This window comes from Sinocyclocheilus grahami, unplaced genomic scaffold, assembly GCF_001515645.1.
Source record: "Sinocyclocheilus grahami isolate Dianchi unplaced genomic scaffold, SAMN03320097.WGS_v1.1 scaffold909.1, whole genome shotgun sequence".
Classification (NCBI taxonomy): domain Eukaryota; kingdom Metazoa; phylum Chordata; class Actinopteri; order Cypriniformes; family Cyprinidae; genus Sinocyclocheilus; species Sinocyclocheilus grahami.
The window spans coordinates 209,173-220,294 of record NW_015506088.1 but is presented as its reverse complement, the minus strand read 5'-3'; positions in this window follow the sequence as shown (position 1 = coordinate 220,294).

The window sequence follows — 11,122 nt, the reverse complement described above, 5'->3', positions numbered from 1 at the left end:
AAAAAAAAAAAAAAAAAAAAATATATATATATATATATATATATATTACGTTTTCTGGAATGCAGCAGTATATTAACTTGAAGTTGTTAATACTGTATAAACAGATTTTTTTACACATTATATTTTCAAACTTAATATTATTTACACTATGAATATTGTTAGCTAGACTCCTCTTTATCAGTGCTTTACACAGCTTCTCCCAGAAATGTATGTCTTCTGTGGCTGCAAATTAGTGACTTGTGAATTTGTCTCTTTGCAGTCACCTCTTGCTTTCACAGTGTGGCCAGATATGTGTTGTAAGAGTGTCTGTTGGCTGTCCTCCTCATCAGCTTCACCTTCCCCTGAAAAACTGCCCTTACATCTGCTAATTACGCACATAAAAGTACTGCACTGAAAACAAGCTCATGCAATGCACATCTCCAACTCATCTAACACATGCACCTGCTCCTGTAAGCAGAATCTGTCAGATTAGTTTATATTAGTTAACTTTATTAACATATTTCCTTCCCCCCAAAAAAAGAAAAGTCAAGCCTGAATTTATCTGATCAAATATACAGTAAAAATAGTAATATTGTGAAATATCATTGCTATTTAAAGGAACTGTTTCCTATTTTAATATATTTTTAAAACTTTATTTATACCTGTAATGGCAAAGCTGGATTTTCAGCAGCCATTTCTCCAATATTCAATGTCATACAATCCTTCAGAAATCATTCTAATATGCTGATTTGATGCTCAGATATTTTCAGTTATCATTAGTGCTCAATTATCACTAATAGTTTTTATCATCAATGTTGAAAACTTTTTTTATGCCTAATATTTTTTTTGTTAAAACATACCTTTTTTCAGGATTCTTTGATGAATAGAAAGTTCATCAGCATTTATTTGATAGATAAACCTTATGTAACATTATAATGTCTTAACTGTCACTTTTGCTGATTTTTATGCATTCTTAATATAAGTATTATTTATTTAATTCTTCAAACTATTGAACAGTACTATATGAATATCTAAGTCTTTTCTAACACCATTAACATTTAATGGTGCCTACTGTACATTGTGTCCTTGCTTTGTTGTCGAAAAATTGAGGAAAAAAAACTAAAATATCAAACATGTCATGCAAATGTTTTTTCCTGCGTTGCATTCATATGTTGTTTGCTACATATATAAATGTACTCACTAAGCTGATTCTACAATTTAAAAATGAAATGTTGAAATCATATTTATATGACTGGCAGCGACAGCAATCAGAGATTAAGGAGAACGTTTCTTTTGACCTCAGGTTTGTCTTCTTAACTGATTCTGAGTGACAGATTTGTTTTTAGACTAGCAGTGCCTTTTTAAACTAGCAGTGTTGGTAGTGAAAAAAAAGTAGCCATGTAGCAGCATCCACCACCAGTGGCAAGAAATTGATTCCTTCAATCTAAACTGAATTTTGGGATTCTCATTACACCAAATAGAACAAAAAGAAAAATGAAATGAGACAAGCTGTCAGATATTTTATTTGACTGTCAACTCCACCCTGTGGTCCTAATCTCATATTGAACTGTACCAATTACCTCACATGGAGGAAAAGAGACCATTGAAAATGATGGCGGCGTCTTGGACTTTGGAGGTCTAGGATTGACTGAATTGTTTAACTTTTCATTTCTTCTGCCTATATTCATAAGCGTGTTTATTCATCAGAGTCACCCCCCCCCCCTGTTTTTACATGTCATAACGTTTCATTCAGCTATAGATTCATCGACCAGAAGGAAGTATCTTAGAAATGTAAACACATACATGGTTTGTGTACATAAATCATGCTACTGTTGGAAGAACAATCACCATGTGCAAAAGAAAAATATTCAATACCCTCTCTCTGCTTACAAGCTCATATGCACCTCATCCAGACGTCTCATCCATCTTTGAAACAATAGAACTCTCTCAAAGACTGGTGCTTGTCCCAGGTGGATAACTGACAGATTGGCTGTCTATACTAGGTATAAAAATTCAACATGCTCAAGCTGACAGAACCGTTCTGAGGAGAGAAAATCTATTATTTTGGTCACATGATTCATTCTATTGATCTGTTTGTAATGGATGGTAGGCTGCATTAATCAGAAACAAAATATGGTTCATATGTGAATGAGACATTGAGATGATTGTTATTTACTACATTTTATCTTCTCTGACTTGTCCTTTGAAAGAGAATGTGGAAGACCCTATTGCCCCAAAGGACAGACAAATTAAAGTGAAAGTTCATCCAACAATTTATATTCTGCCATTTATTCATCCTGATGTTGTTCTAAACCTGTATGAATTTCTTTCGTGGAAAACACGCACACAAATATTTTTATCAACTGTTTTTGTCGTACAATGAAAGTCAATGGGGTCCAAAACAACACTGGACTCTACTCCAGTGATGTTTATTGTATGGAGGAAAAAAAGGGGGATGTATTTAAGATGTTGACAGTTTTGGAATGACATAAGGGTGAGTAAATTATAGAATTTTTATTTTTTGGGTGAATTATGCCATTAAGCAAGCTTCACTTTGCAAATAGCGGACATTTTGATGATAGTTTGTTCCGGTGCAGCATTTTCAGAGAAACTTAAGGAAAGCAATTAGTTTGATTAGTTTATACCCCTTAGAAAAATTGCCTTTTGTACCTTTCTTTAGGAGCGCTATACCCTATTTATTCTACAGTGAAGGCCTAACTTGGGAATGTGTAACAATTAGCCCGCTGCATTCCTTCACCTCAGAGATACGGTTTCAAAATCATCTTGTTTTTGCGTGCGCATTGTTTAGCTCTCTGGGGGCATTCTTTGCTGAAATAGGATTTAGTAAATGTACATTTGGGAATTTCCACAAACATTTATCTGGTTAGACATTATTGCAAATCTTCTTGTGAAACGACAGATATACTGAGCCTATAGGGATCATTTAATAAATTAGGGTTAGGATGAAAACTGCTGAATACTGAATTAATTGCTTTGGGATATAAATGGTACATTTGTAATTATTTTGTCCCTGGTTTACCATCTTGGATGTCAAAGTGGAACCATGTGAATATTTTTAATTGTTTGTAGTTTGTGAAATTACTTATGCTGTTTGTGTTTCTGTTTATGACAATGTATACAGTAGCATCAAAAGTACATGGACACGTAAGATAACAAAAAATCACAAATTATATATGGGAATATTACACAAAGTGGCATGTATTTTAAAGAGCAAATTTAAAAATAAAAATAAAAATCACAAAAATAAGTATTATTTTATCATCTTTTAAATGATAAAATAATACAAATATTGTTCAGAATGTAGATAAAATGTATTTGTGCAATTTGTTGTTGTTAAATGTTAGTGGAACGTGAAAATTGTTAAAGTGATCTGACAAAAAAATGACATTCAGACTCATTTTTAAGTTTGTCGAAAAGTGCCCAAATATTTTTTTGACCACAGTATACACAGTACACACATAGACACACATAAATATGTAAACATACGGACCCTTATTCCCTTAGGCTGAGTGAAGTTTTCACATGACAAAAGCAATGGAAAGTACTTGCCAGTGAAAAATAGAAATGGTTTAGAGCCATTGCTTCAAAGCCATTAAAGAAGGCACGCTGCAATCACCCGCAATCATCTGTGCTATTTCTCTTGATATTCTGGCTATGCTGGTGACGGGTCACAGGAGAGTAGGTGTGTGATACAGTCTGTAGCTATCTCTCCTGAGACTCCAAAAATCTTCCTCTGATAGTGCTGGCATGGTCTGCGCCATATGATTGCTAGTGAGCTATCAGGGTGAGTTGGGTATTCAGTCACATCTCTATCAGAAATAACTACTTTTTGATTTTGGATAATTTGGTTGATGTTTTACATCATTTTAGGTTGAAAATGCATATTACATCTGGATTAATGGCAAATTTGAATTTTCAATTTGGCCAGTATAACACTGTACTTCCTTAAATCAGAGAGAAGAACCCTCTGACATGACATAAAGATAATGCAAGTATGAGCCCAAGTCTTTGTTATTGCACTTTGTACATGCACAAATTCATTTTTCATGCTCACTGTTCTGACACAAGGGTCCTCATAAGCTAGCTAAGACAAACAGATTTAAATTTTCGTTTGTTGCATATGCTATCAAGTTGCTTAATTCAAATAGGAAGAGGTAGTTTTTTGTCGTTTTTTAATGTGCTATTAAGGTTGTGCATTTGTCTGTCTTGTATGTAGTGAAATCTATCATGCTACAGAACAAATTGCCCCTAAGGGGGACAATAAAGTTTTTACAATTACAATTACAATAAATCTCCATAAATCAGATTTCGCAGTCTCTGCTTTGGTTGTTTACACATAGACTATTATTATAATTATTATTATTAGCTATTTAGATCCTCTAACTACCAATTAAATATTTATATGACAAATAATTGTAATGAAAATTATGTTCAACATTATTAAAAAATGCAATATACTGCAATATATAGTATTATATAGTATTGTACATACTGCAATATATAGTACCACTTTGTTCATTTAAATGGGGAGTCATCTCAATTATCACCAGTAAAATATGTAGTGCCATAAGGATCTGTCCTAGGTCCTCTGCTATTTTCAATATACATGTTGCCCCTTGGTAATATTATCAGAAAATACAGGATTAATTTCCACTGTTATGCTGATGATACTCAACTATATATCTCAACGAGACCAGATGAAACTTCTAAATGATCTAAGCTAACAGAGTGTGTTAAAAATGTAAAATATTGGACGACCAATAATTTTCTCTTAATAGATTCGGATAAGACAGAGATATTACTTATTGGACCAAAAGACAGTACACAGAATCTCTTGGATTACAATGTGCAACTAGACAGATGTACTGTTACTTTTTCTACAATCTGGGCGTTATATTAGATAGCAACTTGTCTTTTGAAAATCATATTTCCCATGTTACAAAAACAGCATTCTTTCATCTTAGAAACATTGCCAAGTTACGAAACATGTTACCTGTTTCTGATGCAGAAAAGCTAGTTCATGCATTCATGACCTCTAGACTGGACTATTGTAATGCACTACTAGGTGGTTGTCCTGCATCTTCAATAAACAAGCTACAGATAGTCCAAAATGCAGCGGCTAGAGTCCATACCGGGTCAAGAAAATATGATCATATTACCGCAATTTTAAAGTCTCTGCACTGGCTACCTATTAAGTTCCATATCAGTTACAAAATATTATTACTTACCTATAAGGCCCTTAACGGGTTAGCTCCTGCGTACCTAACTAGTCTTCAACCACGCTACAATCCATCACACTCCCTAAGGTCGCAAAACTCTGGACTTTTGGTAGTACCTAGGATAGCAAAGTCCACTAAAGGAGGTAGAGCTTTTTCGCATTTTGCTCCCAAACTCTGGAATAGCCTTCCTGATAACGTTCAGGGTTCAGACACACTCTCCCTGTTTAGATTAAAGACACATCTCTTTGGCCAAGCATTCAAATAATGCATCTCATAATCTTGTACTGCAGTTATATCTGATCAAATGTACATTATTATTCTTTAGCTTGGGTTAAACAAATCAATTTTGCTTGGTTGGAACAGCAGCTACGCTAATTATGTCTCTATTTGTTTCTGCCACGGGATTGATATATGTACATTAACTGACAGTCACCACTGATAAGCTACCACTAAATATTTTAGAAACTTAATTTGCTGTAAAGTTGCTTTGCAACGATTTGTATCGTGAAAAGCGCTATACAAATAAACTTGAATTGAATTGAACTATTTATTTTGGGTGCAAATATAACCTGCACATGATCTTGACTGGATTTATGAGATTTACCCATATATGCATTTGAGTTTCTCTGCTTTTCTACAAAATCATAAATATTCAAGGACTGCCTTTGAGAAAATAAATAAATAAATAAAATCCTGGACATTGTCATGATGAAGGCTTGCTTGTTCTTAAACACCTCAGCAGGGCATAAATCCACACTCCCCAAAGTGCACATTTAAGAGCCCATACATTTTACATTTTCTCTATCTAAACCGGTTACCACAGGATTCACGCTGTGTGAGGCAAAGCACAAGCAATATTATCATGTATTTTTACTCTCTAATTCTTCTGTCTGTTACGCATACGGTACTTCAAGCTCAAAGTCACATGTACAACAAGTGTGCTGAATGCCTTTTAACGTCAAATGCAATGAAACTAGTCTCTCAAACTGCACCTTCCACACAAAATTTATATATAGTGTCATCACGTCCCAAACCACTATGCATTTATATAGCAAGTGGTATAATAGAAGATACATTTCAAGGCATCTGTTTGCCGTTATGAGCTGCTTGAGTGAAAACAACCCTACGTGTTATCTTGTTTTCATCAAAAGCAAGCAGGGCAACAAAAGGAGATGAGAGGAGAAAGAGAGCCTTCAGATATGCCTAGACCACCTGAGGTGTCACTGATGTCTCTCAACTTGTGCAAATCACCTAATGAAGACAGCTTTTTGAAAGATACAGCTTCTTTCAGATAATTAGAAACTTTCACACAACCTCTTCCACCAAGCAAAAAGCGATGTTTTCACGTGGCGTGTGGTGGCAGTTTCGAAAGTGGCGGATGAAATGTTGAAGGGTCTGATTCAGTAATAGGAGGCCTTTTGCTTTAGAAACCAATCTGCAGGCCACCGGAGGAATATTGTGCGAAAACTGTTTGCCTTCCCAAATTATTGTCAGTGTCTTTTGCCATTCCATGGATTTCAAGTGATCTTCAAACTCCTTTTTGTGCACATTCTACCCTTTGAGTGCTGATAGGTTAAGGAGAAAGTAGGAGTGGTGGTGGATGCCCTCTTCAATTTTGTCATTTTATTTTTTCCCCCGAAGTGAATTTTGCGCTTCAGTCTCTAGCGAAACACTATCAAAGAACACAGACAATCAAATCAAAAAGAAGCGGAAGAGGAATGTTTCTTGCCGCTAGAAACACTCATCTGAAGTTGGGGATACAACTGCTAATTTAGGTCCTCCTGACAGGAAAAAGTAAGCGCTCTTCAAAGCCAGCCTGGAAGTCTTTGTCTGCTTTAGCATCAACATTCCAGCATGTTTTTCTCCAAGGGAGAAGAAATAATTGGCTGCATTGTGCAAGGTATATGTGTCAGGTCTGATAAGCGATACAGCGATGATGTACATGAAGACATGAAAGAGACATGGAAGAAGACTTTCTTTTGAACCTTCAATGTGTTTATAAAGTATGCATCCATATTTATTGATATGACATATTGCAGAAATGTGGGCGAGGAATCTGGTTTTTCAGACGCCTACACCTGCTACTTTTTCCCCTGGTGGCTGTCCCTGTTTGCAAGATGTGATTTGTGTGCTTTCCTCTGTTAACGTTTCTATTATGCTAATTAACTGTGGTTTAACACTTCTAAGGAGACTTCAAAGCTCAAGGTACGGAAAGTTCTGACAAAAGAAAGTGGCAGGTTGCAATATTTTAAACTCTCCTGGCCACTTTTTTAATCCTAAGGGGTTTTATTATATTTTTCCCCCTGCTGAACTCTTTATTTTTCAATTTAATAGTAGAAATGTCAGTATGAGAACAAGGTAGAGACATGGAGAAAACAACATGCAACATGGAGAAAAATAAATTAATTTGAATTGTAAATCTACTTGTAAATGTCTATTATTTCATATGAACAGAAAATTGTTACAATGATGGCAGATTTGACTTAGTTTTTTAGTCAAAATTGGTTGATTGGTTAAAAAAACTGTACTGTAGACATAGCTGAAACTAAATTTGCTGCAGAAACAATTTTCACTTGCAAGGAAATTGCAGTTAAAACTGTTGAAATGGCAAGTAACACATTGAATTAAACATGACATTTTAAAGTAGAAATACTGAAATAGTAAAATGTAAAATTCTTGTAAAATGACCAGTAATCATCAATTCAATAACATGCATGTTTCAGAGTAGTAACTTAAAGGGGTCCTATTATGCTTTTTCACTTTTTCAACTTTAGTTAGTCTGTAATGTTGCTGTGTGAGCATAAAAAAGATCTGCGAAGTTACAAAGCTCAAAGTCCACTTCAAACGGAGATATTTTATTTAACAGAAATCACTTTTCAAAAACTACAACGAACGACTCGTTTGGACTACAATGCATATTTTCCGGGATTTGGGATATCACAAATACCGACGAATGGGACGAGACCTGGTTGAGCTGCACTACAGAAGGCAGCGAGTGTTATCACTATGTCGGAGACACGCTAGCTTTCCCAAGGCAGACGAACTTAAAGTGGTTACAATCATCCGTGTTTAAATCACGATCAAATTGATTTGATATTGACACAATATTTACACTGAAGCTGGCAGGCGGCTATGGTGCCAATCACAACACACACTGGCCCAGTTAACCAATCACAGTACATTTCGTATTTCAGAAGGCTGGCCTTCATTTGATACAGGAACTATTTGAGCCATTCATTCCAGGGGAGAGAGGTGTTGTAATAATGTAAAATATGTGAAAAAATTATGTTTTTTTCGTACAACCTAGTATGAGAGCCTGTTCTAGTACACCCCCAAAACAAAATCAAGACTTTGTAAAAGAGCATAATAGGACCCCTTTAAAAACCTTATAATTAGCCAAAAAAAATAATATTTTTTTTGTATGCCAAAAATAGATTGATTTGTCAAAATGTTCTGACACATACATCACTTGGATTTTATTTTATTTATTTATTTATTTATTTATTTATTTATGTACTTCAGTTACAATATATACACACACACACACATATATATTAGGGCTGGGTTTTGACACAAATTTCATGATTCGTTTCGATTCTCATTCACAAGCTTGCTCGATTACCAATTCGATTCGATTCAATATAGATTATTTTGGGTATATATCAGGTTGAGATACAGTTGAGATAATTTTCTCAAGGAAAAAAATATCTCAACTAATGCTGTAAAATATACATGAGAGTCAGTTGGTACTACATTACTATAATATTGAAGGTTAAAATTGACTGATTTGTTAAAATTACACTTAATTATGTTTTTAAAATAATAAAGTTACAATTACATAATAATATTTCTACTTCAATTAGTTTTTTTAAAGGGGTCATATGATGCGATTCAAATTTTTCCTTTCTCTTTGGAGTGTTACAAGCTCTTGGTGCATAAAGAAGATCTGTAAAGTTGCAAAGACTAAAGTCTCAAATCCAAAGAGATATTCTTTATAAAAGTTAAGAGTCAGCGACACCTACCTAAAACGGCTCGTTCTAACAAGCCCCAACATATCTACGTTGCTATGTGGGAAGATTTGCATAACGCTGCCCAAATGTTCACGCAAAGAAAGAAGGTGTAACATTTATTCTATAGTTTATGCACTGTGAACTAACATGATTTAACAATGAACAACAGTATTTGTATTAACAAATGTAAACAAAGATGAATAAATATGGTAATACATGTTCATTGTTTGTTAATGTTAGTTAACTCATTAAATGACACTTATTGTAAAATGTTACCAATATTTTTTTTTTGTGAACTGATGCTCAGTTGTTGTTTTTAGTAGTCAACTTATTTTGGGTCATCGTCATAAAAGCCCTGTAAACACTGCCACAGACACGAAGATATATCTTTCATTTCATCACGCTGAATGTACACTAAAAACTAACACCATTTCAAATTTTATTTTGACGTGACACAATGTAGTGGTATCTAAGCAGAAGAGATGTTTACTTACTTTATAATTAGTCAATAACGCCATAATTTTCTTCATTCAGACCGAAAGCTCGCACGAAAACAAGAGGCGGGATTTATCACACAGGCCAATCACATTCAACCACAACCTATCATATCCAATTATAGCGCGATGGAGGCATTGCCTCCTCTCACGTGACTTTCCCCCATTCATCTCAATGAGCCTCCAGAAAAGTCACGGCACGCTTTGGGATCTCTGTAGAAAGTCTATGGACCGAAGGGAGGCAAGCCTCCGCTGTGATTTTACCTGTGGGTGTCGCTATTGGACAGTGTTACTTTATAAAAACGAGTGACTTTTAGACTTTTACTATCATATTTAATCATATTTGAATACCCTATATATTAGGGCTGTCAACGTTAACGCATGCAATTAATTTTACAATCCTTAACGTGTTAAAATAATTTTTAGAATATTTACTATTCTAACCCTTTTTAACCCAATTTTGCTTCTCTGCTTGAAATCAGATCATTTTAAGCCGCTAAACTCCGGGAAAGTTTTCAGTCCAATGATCCAATAAGTGAATGCATTCAAACAATCCATCCAAAACAGCACTAATATAACGGAAACCAGGCTGATTACATCAGAGATTGGAGAGAGAACAGAGACTCGTGTTGCATTTTCAGTGAATTATTCATTCCAGTGTGTTTCGCTTTTAAACACAAGCTCTGTCATAAGAGCACGGGCCCTCACACGTCGCGCTGTGTGAAGTACAGACTGAACGGATTGTCAACACAACACATGCAAACTATGTTTTCTCGACTGGATAACCAGTGTCTCACTAGTAAAGTTCTGATGGATGAAGACTGCAATCAAGGTAAAGACGATTGCGCTGGCGTACAGGAGTCGTACAGTAAGCACGCGTGAGTCTGTTATAATAATGCGTGTATGAGTGCTCTTTGCGCACATTGTATTTATGCACAGGCACAGACATTTCCTTACATTCACGTTGTTTCCACACACATTCACGATAATGTTTTGATTTGTCATGTGTATGTTGCTGTGTTTAGTTATTCTTAATGGATCCGTTTACTGTAGTAGATATATGCAGCCGTCGGTTGTTTTTTGGCATCTCCATGTGGTCCTGTTCGGTATCGCAACTTGACATCTCTAAAATGTAAAAAAGCTCTTTGCTATTGCACTGTACACATACCCTTTTTTGGAAAGACATCTAAATTTATCTTGAAAAAAGCTTGTAGAAAATACAGGTTTTTGAAAATCACCCTTCAATCTTTTGGTTTCCTTTGCTGAATATAGCAAATGATGACAAAATAAACATTTGAATAATCACAGAATAAGGAGAGTTGAATTACTGAAATAAATGAACTTTTCCACGACATTCTAATTTATTGAGAAGCACCTGTAGAATTCAATTTTTTTTTTA